The sequence below is a fragment of the Sturnira hondurensis genome, unplaced genomic scaffold (assembly GCF_014824575.4).
Source record: "Sturnira hondurensis isolate 20B ecotype Veracruz unplaced genomic scaffold, ASM1482457v3 Scaffold0000167, whole genome shotgun sequence".
Taxonomy (NCBI): Eukaryota; Metazoa; Chordata; class Mammalia; order Chiroptera; family Phyllostomidae; genus Sturnira; species Sturnira hondurensis.
This window is the reverse complement of record NW_028072798.1, coordinates 49,538-66,104: the sequence shown is the minus strand read 5'-3', so window position 1 is coordinate 66,104 and position 16,567 is coordinate 49,538.

Genomic DNA, 16,567 nt, shown 5'->3' with positions numbered 1-16,567 from the left:
CCCTGACATATCCTATTCTATTCTGTCGTGTTTCATTATTTTTAAGGAACGCTGCTCCTAATCTGCTAAACTGACTTCCCAACCACGAAAGGGTTGTGACCCAGAATCTGGAAAGTGCTGCTGTCAGCCGGAACAGCACCTATGAGTGCCAATCCTGGCTCTCCTTAGTCTTAACGGCACACTCCAGGCCGCCTATTTATTTCCCTGGCATCCTCCATCATTATTAAGTATTCTCGTAAACAACGTTGACCCAAATGGCTGACATAAGGCTCGCATGCGATCCCCCTGGAGGTGCCACCAAAGAACTCAAGAAGAAGAAAAGCGGACGTTAACAGGCACCTCTGCTGGACTTCCGTGCTCCCCCGGAAATGGTCAGGACCTGGAGGATAAGGATCAGAAAGCTGTTAGGGAGCATCCAGGTGGAGGACAAATATGTATGTGCACAGCCCCATGGCAGGTGACCCAAACAGAGAATGAGAGAAACCATCTCCATTTCTAGCTGCACGCATTTTGTGCTGGTTCTCCAATGCAGATATACCAAAATGCTGGCCTCTCTCTCCACCCTGCCCCCCACCTCACTGATGCTCAATATGGCAGGGGCTGTCCCTCTGAATCACAGGAAGTCACACCTCTCCCCTCTTGGGCTCCCTGGGTTTTCACCATGTTTCCGCAGTAAACAAAGGGAACAACCGTCACCAGCTCTCCCGAGGTCCTACAGGGTCACCTTTCCCTCCAGGGTTCAGTTTCAGCTTTTCAGCACCTGCCTGGTTTGAGGCTTGAGATGGTGGCTGAGGAATCAGGTGTAAAATCAGAATGTGATTCCACCCCTCCCCCCTAACTCTGCCATCACCCAGCAGTGGCTTTGCATCTGCCAAAGTGGGGTGATCCTGCAGACTGCCACCTAAGGCCACCTGTGGAGAGGGACCAGCGTGTGGTCCTAAAGGGCACAATTCATCCGCAGCCTGTGTTCGACTCGGGCTGGTCTAAAGCCTGTCCTCTCACACCAGTCCCTACCACTGGTCCCATGACAATGTCAAATGTCTCTACAACTTGATTAGCCTAGACCTTCCCAAGCCCCTCCCATCTGGCACAAGGTGCAGGGATTTAGAAGGACAAATTGGCAGTGATAAAATAGTCACAGGGCTGTAAAGTACAGCCTACAGAATATAGTCAATAACACTGTAATAACCGTGTCTGGTATCAGATGGGTGTTGTATAACTTACAGAGTGATCACCCTAATGAGTCCAAGTGTCTAATCATTATGCTGCACACCTGGAACTAATATAATATTGTGTGTCATCTGCAATAAAGACACTTTGGTGTCTCAAACTTTCTAAACGCCTACTCTCAAGTGCTGTACTCTTGTCCCCAGGGGCTGAAACGAGCCATTCACCAACTGGCACCAGGTCTGGAGCCACACTCGGAAAAACTGTGCTAGAGGCCCCATTTTGTAATTACGAATGGCTTGTAAACTTTAATAGCTACAACGAGAGCTTGAGAAAACAAGACACTGGTTTTAATTTCCTCCTCCGGAAATCTTTGATAAAAACAGAACAGATTCCAGTGACGCAGAAAGACGGTTACCTTCCGATGTGGCCGCTGCATTGTTTGCATACCACGTGCTGCAGAGGGCCGCGTGAGAGTCTTCGGAAATCGGCGGGCCTGGTTCTGTGGGCGTCTCTCATGACTGGTGCATTGCGTGTCCCACTGCGCAGCACTGCGTGTTGCGCTGTGTTACAGTGGGCTCCATCCCAGTGGACAGGGGGCTGCACGTCAAAGAAGGGCCTGACAGTCCAGTGTCAGTTATTTGCAGAGTTGCAAAGTCTTTCTAGAAGCCAGACTCTTTAGGCACTACTGGGGAAGGTAAAAGACGCAATTTTTCTTCAGCCTCACGATGAGACTCTGAGCAGCTGTATTGTAGGTGTTCTGCACCTGGGGAAGTAGACCCTCAACCACAGTTGGCAAGTCCTGAACTAGTCTTGTCTGGAGCAGATGACGCAGGTTTATAACAGTTTGGGCCTAATAATGCCAAAAGCTATGCATCACTGGCAGTTGCTATGTGCCGGACACTTTAGCATAAATACTACCTCATTAATTTGCCCACAACCCTGCATGATATCAACATGCAAAGTTGGTGACTATGTTTGAAAGAGGAGGGAACCAAGCTCTGAGAAGCTAAGTGACCCCCACTCCCACATTGAGGTGTAAAGGGTAGTGGAGCTGGGGCCTTATCTCTTATCTGCTGGCCTGCTTCTTAGTGAAACCTTGCCTGACTGTCCCAGGCCTCTCTCAGCTCTGCGCGGGGTTCTTCGGGCAGAGCTGTGTGCTTAGGGCAGGCCACAGGGTTACGGACATCAAGCACCCCCTTTCCTTCTGTCTGTCCCAGCTTGGCGGAGTCTGGGGTCACTGTGAGAGAGCCCCAGGGACAGTTGGCCTCAGAGGACTGCCAGTCCTCTCACAAAGATTACCAGTCTAGTTCCAAATCGGGAGTGGTCAAATCTCATCGTACTGATAAAGATGGTCTTTCCTTTCCCTTGCTCTGCTTTGAGAACTAAGAGTCCCCAAACTAGGTCATCGATTACAAAAGGGATGCCAATTCTATGCTGGGCCCACCCCATGCCAACCCAGTCAAAATCTGCAGAGGCCAGGCCTGGGCATTTGTGCTGTTTAAAATGCCTGGCGGGCCCTGGATGGTGTGGCTTGGTTGACTGGAGCATCGTACACCAAAAAGTTGGGGGTTTAATTCCCAGTCAGGGCACATCCACGGGTTGTGGGTTTGATCCCCAGGTGGGACATATACAAGAGGCCACCTATCATTCCTCTCTCACACTGATGTTTCTCTCTCTCTCTTTCTCCCTCCCTCCATTCCTCTCTCTCTAAAATCAAGAAACATATTTTTTAAATTTTTTAGTAAAATAAAAGGGCTGGGTGATTCCACTGTGCTACTAGGGTTGAGGACCACTGGCCCTCAGGGACACAGCCTTAGGACTCACAACTGGATCCCCTAACCTTTTCTCTCTCCTCGGCACCTTCCTTTCTTCCCTCTCTCACCTACTCTCTCCTCTGTGGCTTTGCCCCACAGATAGAGCAGAATCATCATTATCAACCTCTCCATAAGTGCTTGATCAAATATGTCAATTTCTATAAGAATGCACGATTCAGCCACAGTGTGAATTTCATCGTAAAATTTGCAACTGGTGAGACAATTTGGCACCTGTCTCGAAATATATAAAGAATGTAGTTTTATGAACTGCCAAAAATACCCCATTTATAGAACAAGAAAGAAACCAGATATAATTATATAATTGTATGAATCTGTGAATCTATCATACCACAAGAAGTCTGTTGACCTAATTGGAAAAGAAAACCCTAAAAGCATGGTCTGTCAGAACCTCGAGCAGAGAATTATGTTGATGCTAGGAATCACAATGTGCTGAAAAAGCAGAGAATGGCATTCTTTCCAGCTTCCCTGTTGGAGACAACAGAAAGCTCTGTGGCACTACGTTGCCTACATAATGTTACGGCGCAGCGATAATGCTTTCCTTTCCTCCCAGAAAAGGAACCAAGCGGTAGGTGCATATAACGTCCTCAGTGTGGACAGCCAAGCAGTAAGCTGTAGAATAAGCAATAAATGACATTAACCTCCTCTGCCCCAGCGGCCCAACCCACAGAGAGAAGAAATTATTAAAAATGCCACAGATGCCCACAGGCTGTCTGGCCCCTTAGAAAGAGGTTCGATACAGAAAAGCCCAGAAATGCGGTAGAGCATAATGAATGAAGATAAGCCTCAAGGTACTTCCGAAAGTGTCCCTGCGTACACGCAGAACTGCCATTGTCATCACAGCCATCATTTCAGAAGATAACGCTAGTGAATACATGCTTCCAGGGAACCAGGCAATGCAGAGTCTTCCTGGGAAACAGGGTAGGAATCTAATTTCCCTATTGTGCTGTCTCCCCTCTTTTGTCCTGTAAAATCAGCCAGGCAGGAAAAGGAGCAAGCCAGACACCAACAGGCACGGGGAGGTGAGCTGGGCCATCTGCAGTTGCTAATCCTGGAACGCAGTTCTGGGGTGGGTCCAGGCTAGGGGCAAGCCGTGGGTGGGCGACATGTGTCTCTCTTCCAACTTTCCAGGTCCTGTCCTTCCCCCAGGAGCATATTCCAAGCGCTCAGTCCCTCCATCTCAACCCCTTTCGGGCAGACCTTCTCAAAAGCCTTTCCCCTCCCCCATGTTTCCCACTCATCTCTCCCCACGCCAGCCCCCTTTCTCTTCCTCTGATTCCAAGGAGGTAACTCTCAACTGGGATACACCAGCTGGGTGATAGATAATGACAGGTGGGAGAGGGCCTGGGCCTGTACTGGGTTGAACAATGTCTCCACCCCCAAAAACTTCACATCCTTCCTGGAATCTCAGAATGTGACTTCATTAAGAAATAGAATTACTGAAGATGGAATTAGTTAGGATAAGGCCATACTGAAGTAAGGCCGGCCTTTAATCCAAATGATTGGTGTCCTTACAGGAGAAGAAACAAAGCATTTAATCACAGAGGCAGAGATTGGAGTGATGTGTCTACAAGCCAAGGAACACCAAGCCAAGAGATGTATCTGCGAGCCAGGAACACTAGGCGCTAGAAGAGGCAGGAAGGATCCTCTCCCAGAGTCTTCAGAGAGAGAGAGGCCGTGGCCCTGCCAACACCTTGATTTTCGACTTCACATCTCCAGAACTGAGAGGGAATGAATATCTGCTGCTCTAAGCCTCCTGGTTTGTAGCACTGTGTTACTCCGGTGCTAAGAGCTAACACACAGCCTTTGAAGGTGAGTGTGCACCTGGCTGCTAACTATGTGGTCTCCTGTAGTCATGGGGTGGAAAATACATTTCATCTCAAATGGCGGCCCCTGTTTCTTCAACGGAGTTACTTCCAGCTCTGCCTGGAGGAGGGCTGGGAGTCTGCCTCCAGGCTCCGCCAGGAAAAATGCCCCCGGGGCACTAGTATTGTCTGCCTTGAACCCAGAAGAAGGAGTGACAGCTCGGGCCACCTACTGCCAGCCCCACTGGAGCCGCTTCCCAGGCTCAGAGCCCCAGCGCCCACCCTCTAGTGGGTGGCCCTCCCACACTGAAGTGTCTCCTGTTCTCACTTTACAGGGGAAAAGGGAAATGAATACAACATAACACACTTAGAAGTAATCTTTTACAAAGGTCTTTTTCAAATAAATCTAATCTTTTTTAAAAGGTGGAATTATTAATTCTTATAGAAATGCCAAGTGTCAGTCGATCTTTATTTTTAATTAATAGAAACTGGACCCAGTACCTAGTTAGTAGGACAAACTGTTAGGAAAGGATCCTGAGAGAAAGGTCCAGTTTATTAAAAATTTAAATATTTAAGATAGAAAATCAAAGAAAATTTGTGAGGCTGGAAAAAAATTAGTTTTCACCAACAAGGTCGAGATATAAAATCTCAGAAGAAAAACAAAAAATTACTTGGCTTGCTGTACTACCTTGGTATCCCTAACATGCTAATGCTTAGCACGATATTTGGCAAGCAGTAGATTTAATGAATAAATACATGACTAAATATGTTAATTTTTTAAATATAGAGACATTTAAATACCAAATGCTATTTGGACATAAAATTATTATGTTGGTAATCGGTAACTCTTCTATACTCTTCTCCTCAGCTTATTTATTATGAAAGAAGCATTGAAAACTATTTAATCATCCCGAAAGTCAAGATTCAAGGAGAATATTAATGATACTACTATAGTAACAGCAGCAATACTTATTTCACCCCACTAAGTGCCAGCTGCCATCACAATTGCTTCTTTTATATCTACTAATTGTTTTCTCCGCACTCATCACTGTACAGATGAGGTGATGGAAATAGAGAGAGTTTAAGTAACTTGCCCAAATCACACAGCTGGGAAGGGGCAGGGCCAGCTGGGTAGACCCTTCGCCATGCAGGAGTTGTTCAGACCTTTCTGAAGTGCCCACTGCGTGCCAGCGGCATGTCTGGCCATCGCTCTGAGTCTCTGCAGGGCAAGCTCATCCTGGGCACAACCCACTCACATTCCTCCAAACCCGGGATTCTGACCCTCCACAGCCCCCCTCAGAAAGCAGTGTTCACACCCAGCAAGCTCTCAGTCCATTCTCTCCTCCGAGGCTGGCAGGTACAAGCAATCCCTTCAAACGTGACACCCCACACACAGGGTACAAATCACATTGCAGTTAGAAGGACCTGGAGTTGCGGCTTACCTTCCTAAGGGGGGAAAGCTAGTGTTTGCAGATAAGATAGTTATATTTAAAAAGCTGAACTGTTTTATCACTTAAAGAGCAGTCTTCCAGATGTCACATGTCCCCTGGACACAGAATGGCCAGAATGGAAAGTACATTTTTTAAACAGACAAACAAGAGGACGGCAGTGATCATTCTATTCAGGGATCAAGATTGATGACTTCCTTCTGCCAAACCTCCTGGCGAATCCAATAGGTTTCCTGAGTGCACATGAGACACTGGAATGGGATTGAGGGAGCTTTGCTAATAGGGATCATTTACCTGATGTGGCCAAGGTAACACGTGGGTCTTGTTTTCGTGTTTATTTCTGAACTCCTGAGACTGCCCCCAGGGCCCTCCCCAGGCTGTCGTCGCTAGCTAGCTAACCCTTCAGTGGCACAAGATGATATTTTTAAAATTAGGCAGAAAAACTTTAATCCTTACACTTATGTCTCTGGGAGGTAACACCACGGGTGGATTGTTGTTTCCATCTGGCCTGTGAGCGGCACGCTCTGCTCGTGCACCTGCTAATGCGTCGGTAGCGCAGCGAGCGTTCATGAGAATAGCTAACTGCCATGGCGGAGACCCAAATACGCAGTGGCTGCGCCACTACGACGTTTATTCTGTGCCCACATATACATTGACTCCAGATAGACGAGCAGTGCTCCCCGCAGCCGCCCTCCCCCACACAGTCCCTCACAGAGACGCCCAGACGCGCGAACACTCGGCTCTCTCCAACTCGTGACAGTCCTTGGTGACGGAATGAAGCCATTGGAGGAGGGGAAGCCTGGAAGACAGCACGGTTTTCATGGACCAGACCGGGAACCGGTGCACACCACGTCTTGTCGGGTAGGACTCGGTCACCAGGGACACTCCTGATTGCAAGGGACCTGGGAAACAGAGGTTAGCTGTCTGCCCAGGGAGAAAAGAGGACAAGGTTTTGGCCAGCCCGTAGCAGCCTCCACCACATAATGAGTTGGGGGACTGTGGGTAAATCCTGAACCTCCTTTCCTCTGTTCAGGAAAAGGTACCGTTCTGAATAGTGTAAGGTATAGGGAGACTTTTAGTTGATATTTTAAAGTTCCATTCTTGGGGCTTTTCTGGACAACCAAAAACTGACAAACTCTGTATTAGGCCCTGGAGTCGGATGGACCTGGATTTGGATCTGGGCTCTGTCACTTAGTAGCTGGTTGATCTTGGCAAGACATTCATTTTTCCTGCCTCAGTAAAATGGGTACAAGAACAGTACCTACCTCATAGAGCTGTTACAAGGGTGAAATGAGATCATGCGCTTAGACTGTTACAGAGTGATTAACACAGGGCCTGGCAACACTCCTGAATGACTACAAATACCGCCTGCCAAAGTAAGGTGTGAGACCACCACGCAGGACTACGGAAAGGCGTGGGGGGAGGGGTCATACAACCCTCACAGCCCTCTCACATGAAGGGTATTCATAGAAAAGAGCTGGGGGGGCGGGGCAGTTGCTGCTGAAATTCCCCCTCAGCCACCCTCAATGGGGGCAGGTTGAAGGAGCTCAGCCCCTGACTTTGGAACTTCAGCGATGGTGCTTGGGAACATGGAGGGCCAGTGCCTGACTCAGGCCTGGGGAACCTGACTGAGCCTGGCAGTCTGGCCACCAGGCCACCAGAGCAAGAAGAGGCAGCTGCATGGAACCGAGCATGGGCCCTGAGTGACTGCCCAGGCCAAATGCCCCCGGAGGCCGATCTGGAGCTCCGCCCCAGCTCCCTCAAACTAATTTGGTGGAGTGAATGCCTAGGCTCCTGATAGTCATACTATAGTCCTTTGGAAGGAAAGTAGCAACCTTGAGTGTTGAGTAGGTCACCCTCCAGAAGTATCCAAAGCAGGAAGGCCAGTGAGGAGTTTCAGCTTTAGACCCCAGTTACTCCGCATGTGGTCCTAGCTGGCTCGGGTCTGCCCATCCAAACAACCATCTGCTAAGTTTCTTAAAGCAGAGATGTTAACTTCACCCTCTTTGAGACAGCGGCAATAGAGTTCTGGTCATTCGACAACATGTTAAGTTGTTCCCACTTTCTTCTAGGAACATGACTGACTGTTCACTGACCAGATTCCCTAATTTCACCGATTAGCACAGCATTGCACAAAATTACTCTCTGCTCCGAACCCCAGAGTAGCAGGGCCTCCATCAGCATTTTACATGTCTTTAAAGCATCCAATCTCAAAAAGACCCTCTTGGGGAGGTAGGGGTCCTGCTCTGGTTAAGCTCTGCCAGGACTGGCTATGTCACTGGGGGAGGGTGCACTGTGTGGAATGAAACTGTGGGGCCCTTGTCTGAAGATTATCAATCATTTCAGGACCACATCAGCAGAGCATGAAACTGAGCACAGGCCCTGTGTGACTACAGGTCACAGGCCCCGGAGGCCCACCCGAGCTCTACCCAAAGCTCTCCCAAAACTGATTCTCCTTGATTTCTAAGGAACTTCCTGAGTCACACAGCCTGGAGCTAGTTAGAAGTGTCAACATCGGCTTCCTTGGGCAACCATGTTTATTCAGGTGCAAGTTCACTGCTCTTGTCACTCTTGTTTGATTCCAGCCAGGCACACTGGAATCTCAACTTGAACTTCCTCCAAAACTGCTCCAAGTGCCACTTACCCAGGGGCCTGGTGGCACCTCATCTCCACCAGCAAGGCCTTCCCCAGCTCGCAGCCCCCAGGGCCAGAGGAAGTACAACGGTCCATTTACATACAACACAGGTCCACTCTTCCTGTCTACCAAGATCCATCCGGTCCCCACAGGCCCATATCTCCAGGTTTTCAAGAGAATCCAGAAATACTAATTTTTAAATGTGAAATCTCCTCATTTTAAAATGTCGTTAACTAAATAAGAATTTAAGAACACTGTGTAAGCAAAACAAAAGATGCCACGAGTGCTATTTCCTTGTGAGCTGCAGGTGGCCAACTTTGTGTGGTCTGCAGGTTACCTCCCCAAGTGCTACACTGCCCCTAGAGATGGCCCCCACGGCCTGCCCACAGTGATGTCCCCTCCTTAAGGCTGCACCTTCTGCCCCAACAGGCACGACTGGGTCACGGAAAGGTGTGATTTTACACGTGCATACAGAGCATCTAGGGATGTGACTGTGCTCCCTCAAACGCAGAGAAGGCCGTGGGGGTGCTGGGGTCTCTTTCCTTGTCCCGTGAGTGGTGAGGACCTCCTCAGATTACAAACCAGGAGTTGAGGATGAGAAGGTGAAGCCTGAAGTGTCCTACAAGGAGGGAAATTTGACCTTGGATGAAGACAGTTGGCCTGGATAGGTGGGGGCCAGTAGACAGAGGAAAAGGCCATGAAGGAGGAGTGATGAGAACAGAGAATGAGAAAACCCAGAAGGGATGTGCCAGAGGAGAGAGGACTCGGGGGAGAGAGACCAATAAGACAAACCCACCCACTTCAGCGTCTTGCCCAAGGCTGTCCCTTGGAGCCCAGGCCTCTGCAGAGAACTGATCACAGAAGTAGCCTTTGGGCCCTGGGCGATGGGGTGCACTCCTGGAGAACAGGGTTCCCTCCCATACACTCCCTGCGGGGCAGCATGAACAGGAGTCACGATTGTGATTGACAGTTGGTTAGCTGGGAACCGTCCAGTGTCTCCAAGGGTGAGGAGTTCTCTCCTCTCCTGGCAGCTCCGAGGGGAGCAAACACTTGTAGAATTTGCTCATACTTCTCATTGTGTGTTTATGTTTGATAAAGTACACGTTCCCAGGAAGTGCCCACAGCAGTTTCAATAACACGATAGCTCTTGTTGGGGGTAGAGCGAAGGACAACTTCGTAAAGCCCCTGATTGACATCATGAATAGGAAAAGGCAGTCTGACACCAACAGAGAACTGAGTTATGTTACCTGGAGCCAGTCTATGCGGACCAGCCCCGGGGGAACCAGGCAAGGCAGGCCAGGAGCTGAGAGGCAAACAGCTCACTGCCCCACAGGGAGGCCTGGACTTGGCTGTGATCCTCAGGGAAGACAGGGCTTCCAGGAGGCCTGAAAGGACCAGAACTTCTGTTGCCCCGTAGACCCTAGAGCTCAGATAAAGTACCAGGATGGCTTTAGACCACTGAAGGCCACTGTCAGGGGACACTAGCCAAGTTTGACCTGTCCGCAGAACATGAGCGTCAGTAGATCAGACACTGAAAGGGTCTGAGGTAGGCAGTGGTAGGGGTTGAATGTACCCTGACGGTGGGAATTATTGAAATAATTCAAATCTATCTGTGCAGTATGGAGCCAAGTGTGAATCTGGCAGCTCCAGGATCTTGCAGATTCAACTGAAGTAGATGAAATATTTTTTCTTGTCTACATCACCCAGGGTGGTTTTGAACACTGACTACATTAACTATGCAGATTTTAACTTTTACTTCTCTCTAAATTGTACAGATTTAAAGCAAATATTTCAGTTAGAAATGACTCGTGTTATCAAACATTTTACAGGAAACATGTATACACTTAATATATTTGTTTCACTTTTCATCTTTCTAAAAGAATGAAATTAATCTTCACGGAATTTTACACAACGTTTTCTAAATTCTTTGCTTAAAGAGCAATGCAGAATTTCCACTAATTAACGAGGTGCCTTAACTGTACTATTTAGAATGGTAAGAGCTGGTTTTATACTTGTGCCAGTGCGTAGGAGTGTAGAAGAGGAGGAGGGAGAGGGTGGAGAGAGGGTGAGGAGAGAAGAAACACGTGGCAGGCTTCCCCAGATGGCACCTCAGAAACAGAGAGAAGTAGGCGAGGCCATCTTTTTTGAGGCCATCGGAAGCAGCCCACGACCTGACTGGTTGTGACTCCCTCCAGGGGCGCTCTGCCGAGTCAGAATCTGAGGCCCCATCTGTCTTGTGCCCGTTAGCTTTGGTGGTTCACGTGCTCATTCAGGAATGGGGTGGCAAAGAGTTTCCTCCCATGGAATCCTCTATGTCTGGAGCTGGTCTGTTCTATAGAAACGATGAATGACTCACGTTCTCTCCCCACCCAGTGAAGTGCAGGCCTCACTGGTTTGGGCTTTCTTTTAGTTGCACGTTGTCTCTCCTTCCAGGAATGATGAAGAGAATACTTCACAAAGTACTTCAAAGCTGTGGCACCCCCGTCAGAGCAGTCGGGCACGGTGGCAGATGTGAGAAGCATGGAGGTCCAGGTTGACCTGGGGTTGGTGGGCGCCTCTGAGTCCTGACGGCAGAAATAGAGCAGCTGTGAGAGGGGCGAGCGTAGCTGAGAGAAGGGAGCAAAGGGAGTCTTGGGGTGGATGGAGGAGGTAAGGGAGCCTCTGTTGGAGCTGTTGCAGGGATGCAGACCCAACCGAAGCAGGAAACGGAGGTAATCTCTCCATGCTGAGGATCTGCCCTTCTTGGTTGCGTAACATTGATTGGCACTTCCACCATACAAAGAGTCACGCTCCATATACCGCCCCAAATATTGTTAGAACTGAAAACTCAGAGAGTGCCAACCAGTAAAATCAAACTTCCTGTGCCATGTATGCTAGTTTGGTACTGCTGCAAAGCAAATGATCTTAACACAGAGATAAACATTTATCATCTCACACAGATCCTAGAGGTCAAGTTTTGGGGTGCAGTGTGGCTGGGCTGATCCAGGTCCGGTGTCTAATGAATGACAGTTGGGGCTACAATCATCTGAGGGCTTGGCAGGGGCTGGGGGATCTGCTTCCAAGACGGTGCACTCACAGGGTTGCCAAGCCAGTGCCGGCTGTTGGCAGAAGGCCCCAATGCCTTGTCACGTGGATGTCTCCCTGGGATTGCTCCAGGGCCTCACAGCCTGTGGCTGGCTTCCCCCAGAGCAAATGATCCCATAGAGCCAGGTGGAAGCCACAATGTCTTTTATAATCCACACTTGGAAATCACACCCTATCATTTCTGCAACGTCCCACTGTTTACGCAAGATTGCTACCCTGTTTCGTGTGGGAGGGACAACACAAAAGCATGAGCGCCAGGAGGCGAGGATCCCTGGAGGCCGTGTTGGGGGATGGCTGCCATCCCACGGAGCCGCGCATGTAAGAACACATTGAACACCCACCCATTCTGGGGGGAAATGACCAGCTGAAATCCTCAGAAAACCCAACTGTTGGCAAGTTTCAAATCCATCCTGCCTTTGAACTGGAAATACTTGTCACAAGTGACCAGAGTCCACCTTCCTTTCATCTTTACCCCTGAGAGAAAAGGGCTAAGGCTTCATAAAATGCTCAAAGGTGAGACTTGCAGAGAAAAAGAGGGGCAGGAACACCGTCCTCTTTGTTTCAAGTCACTGGAACATATGTTACCACTTGCTTGAAAAGTACCGCCAAGATAAAAGACTGCCCTTAATCAATAAATCAAAGCGAAGTAGTCAATGAAATCCAGTGAAATTCAGTTCTAATATAAAGACCAAAGGAGCAATTTCCCAACCTGACACAGATGAGATGTGATAGCATCAAACTCAGACAAACGACAGCCAATAGCGGAATGAAGAAAAAAATGTTCTTAATAAAGTCACTTTCACACAGTGTGATTGGGAATTCTAAGCCGTGGTGGCCAAGGTAAGATCGAATAACATTACTATCTTCTGTCAAATATCGAGGTCTTCAACATCAAGGATTTTAATTTATTGCAATCAACATTTATCACCCAAAAGGTTGTGTGCAATGCACTCTGTTCATTAGTTATAGAGGAAATCTAAAAACAATGAAAACGTGGTCCCATTGCTCAGGGAGCTTATCCTTTAGGGAAAGACAGACACATACCCAGGAAGGAAACCACGACCGCCCACAGGGAAATGCGGGCAAGGGACTATGAGAGTGCTGAATGAAGATGGCCCAAGGAGGGCTTCCCAGAAGAGGGGCCTAATGAGTGGGGCATCACAGGACGCACAGGATGTCGATTCATAGGGCAAAGGAGGAGCCAATGGGAAGCAGAGCAATTCTGATAGAAAAGCCTAGACAACGAAACAGAGGTGGGCCAGTGCGGGATTTGTTTGGAGAATAGAAACACATCATCTAGACTGTAACTAGAGTGAAAGGGTGAACTTGAACAGGTTACTTAAACCTTCAATCTTTTATCTGCAAAAGAAGATGATAATAGTACTTACTTCATAGGTTAGGGGACTAACTGACTTTCTACAAGGAGGAGGAACAGTGCCTGGAAGAGTGTCCCATCATCCTCACTGTTGCCATCATTTCTTCAGGGAGATAACGATGCAGCTCTGTGGGATGTTGCAAGGGTGGAATGGAAAGGACTAAGGACCAGTCAGATGTGCAATTATAAGTGGGAGGAGTCCAGTTACATGTAAACATGGCTAAGTTTACACTACCAGGACAGCTAAGAGGATGGAGATCGTACTGGTTAAGATAAACAAAGTTAAACTGAAGAAACACATGAAACCCCAAATCCCAGGCTTAAGAGAGTAACGAATTATTTCCCACCTGGGAGAGACACCCTACTCTAGTTAGTGAAGTGTTTGCTCCTCTCAGACACCCAGGCACCTGATAGAAACCCCACCACCCTGGAGCTACCCCTTGGGAACTGTAGCTTCTTCTTGTAACAGGGGATGAGACTGTTGTTGCCTGCAGACTACAGCTAGGGCATGGCCCTCCCTAACTACAGGTGGGCAGGGCTTCTAAGGAAATTACATGAGTATTCACTGCACAGTAAATGCCTCTGTCCCAGAATGAATGTGTTTAGATAGGGAACTGTATCTGGTTTGAGATGTTGTACGGATTTACTAAAAATACTATAAGACAATACCATAGATAGGATAGCTTAACCAACAGATATTTATTTTGTCACAGTGATGGAGGTTAGGAGTCCAAGAGCAAGGTACCAGCAGGTTTGCTTTCTCCTGAAGCCCCTCTCCTTGGTCTGCAGACGGCCATCGTGTGCCCATCCCTGGTGTCTCTGTGTGTGTCCAAAGTTCCTCTTCTTACAAGGACATCAGTCAGATTGGATTAGGGCCCACCCAAATAGCCTCATTTAAACTGAATCACCTCTTTGAAAGCCCTGTCTCCAGATAGTCATATTCTTAGGTCCTGGGAAAATTAGGGCTTCAACATAAGAATTAAAGGGGAGTGGAGAAGACACAAGTCAGTTCACAATGACGTATTGAGTTTGAACTAACTGAAAGACTCATTGAAGATTTGCCTTAAGAATAAATCATTTTTGTTAGATGCTGGCAAGTTCTGAGTCAAATGAGCCCATTAATCAACCCATTAGCCCAACCCAAGGGGCAGTGATCATAAATGTCATTTCTGTTCAGTTTTTAACAGAACCAACAACTTAGATATCCTAAACATAAAACACAAGGAAACAATTTCTCTGACATAAAAATAGAAAAACCCGACCTCTGGAATATGCAAATGTGAACAAAGAATGGAACTCATTCACAGCTGTGAAATAAGTAATGTGTTTGACCTGGCATTTATTAAAGAAATCGAAGCCACAGTGATGATCCTAATTAAAATAAAATTAATCTCAGGCTTATACAGTAAACACTGACAGAAGACACCATGTCCGTGATTATTTCCTTTCAGCCCTCATTACCCCATGACTGGCGTCTCTGTCATTCGTCTCATTTCTGCACACATGCTGCCAACATTTGGAAGGACAGTTTTAAAATTCAATCATGCAAACTAAACAAAAAACAGACAGAGGATTGTGTTTTTCTCTCCTCATTCCCATGTTTCAGCATCACAGAAAAATGGCCTGTAACTAGGATTACAGAAAAGGGTGGCTTATGAACTTGCAGCGAAACTCCAACTGCGGAAACTTTTCTCACCACACTACGTTATGAAAACCAGACAAACCATAGCATTAACTAAGTTGTGAAATACCATCTATGACTAAGGTGCTTTCTCCTTGGGTTTTTCCCCAAATGGGCTCGTTAGGACACTGTCAAATCTCCTCCAGCAGCCTCCAGCTCTGCCCTCTGCGATCCAGGACTTGGTTCTCTGACCTCATATCAATGAAGCACGTGGATAAGTTCCCTCCTGCATTTGGGGAGAACATACCTCACGTGTTTTATGTCTCTCACAATGCCTCTCAAGGTTGAACACAGCTGCCCATGGGGGATCCTTACTTCTATAATACCTGGGGACAGTTCACCTGTTAAAAAGGACAGAGCCATTCTACTGATTCCAACAATGCTTTCCTGCAGTCACTCAAATTTTCCTCCTCTCCTCAGGGAGTGTGACAAAAATCATTCTCTCCCTTAACCAGCAAGTGGGACAGAAAATCAAGGCCAGGCTAAGAGCCAAGTGACTTCTTTCCCTCGGATCACACTTTGCAGTAAAATCCTCATATGTAAGTCTTTCGTTCAGCCTCTCCTTTCTGCAGAACCCAGGTTAAGGCAGAATGGAAATGAGCAAGTAAAGAAATAAAACCATCGACCTTCTTGTAAGTGCACAGCTCTGTTGGGAGAGGAAAGAAGACAACGTGTTTTCTTGATTGTATAGTGCTAGCTCACTCTGAAAGTCACTTTTTACAACTCGGGTCAAATTGCTTCTAGGTGAGTCAGCAAATGAACAGATATGCAACATGGTTGGTTTTAGATTTTATAGTCTAAAATCTGTGATTTCCAAAATATAGGATTTCCGGTAATCAATTGAATACATACTGTCCTGTATGGAATTCTAAGATATCTTGAGTCATCTTCAGGACTTTGCTCATTAATATTTCATTCATCGTTCATCAGTACAGTAAATATACTCTCTCTTTTCTTTATCTTCTATGCTGTTTATAATAATTGTGCTTTGCTTTCTCTGTTAATTCCCTCCTTCCTCTGACTGGTCATACTCAGAGCCAGCACCTTCCACTAAGTCCCTGGCAACCACCTATTTTAGGGGCCCCAGTCAAAGCCCACCTGTCAGGCTCCAGCCCCTGTCCCTTTGGGAAAGCAGCAGGTAATGTAGAAACCCGGGAACCAGGGAGACTCATTGCCACCCAGTCCTGGTCAAGGCCACAGAGAAGACTAGTGGGCAAAAGAGACACACACGCCAGGACCCTTGTGGCAGAAAGAGCACATTCATTCATTCGACCCACTGTGTGCTAGGGTATGTATCACAGAGCAAGACAGGCAATGTCCTGCCTGCATGGATCTTGCTACCTAGAGAGGCCACAAGGTGCTATTTGCCACGGCCACGACCTCCAAGAAGACACAGACCAATGGGCGATCAGGATGATTATCCCCATGGCTGTTGCAGACCCCAGCTGCTCACTCTCTGCCCTCAGACCCTGTCCTCCATCTGTTGGCCACACTAGCCAGCTCTGTCCCAGGCCACTTAGTGCTCCCACCCAGAGGC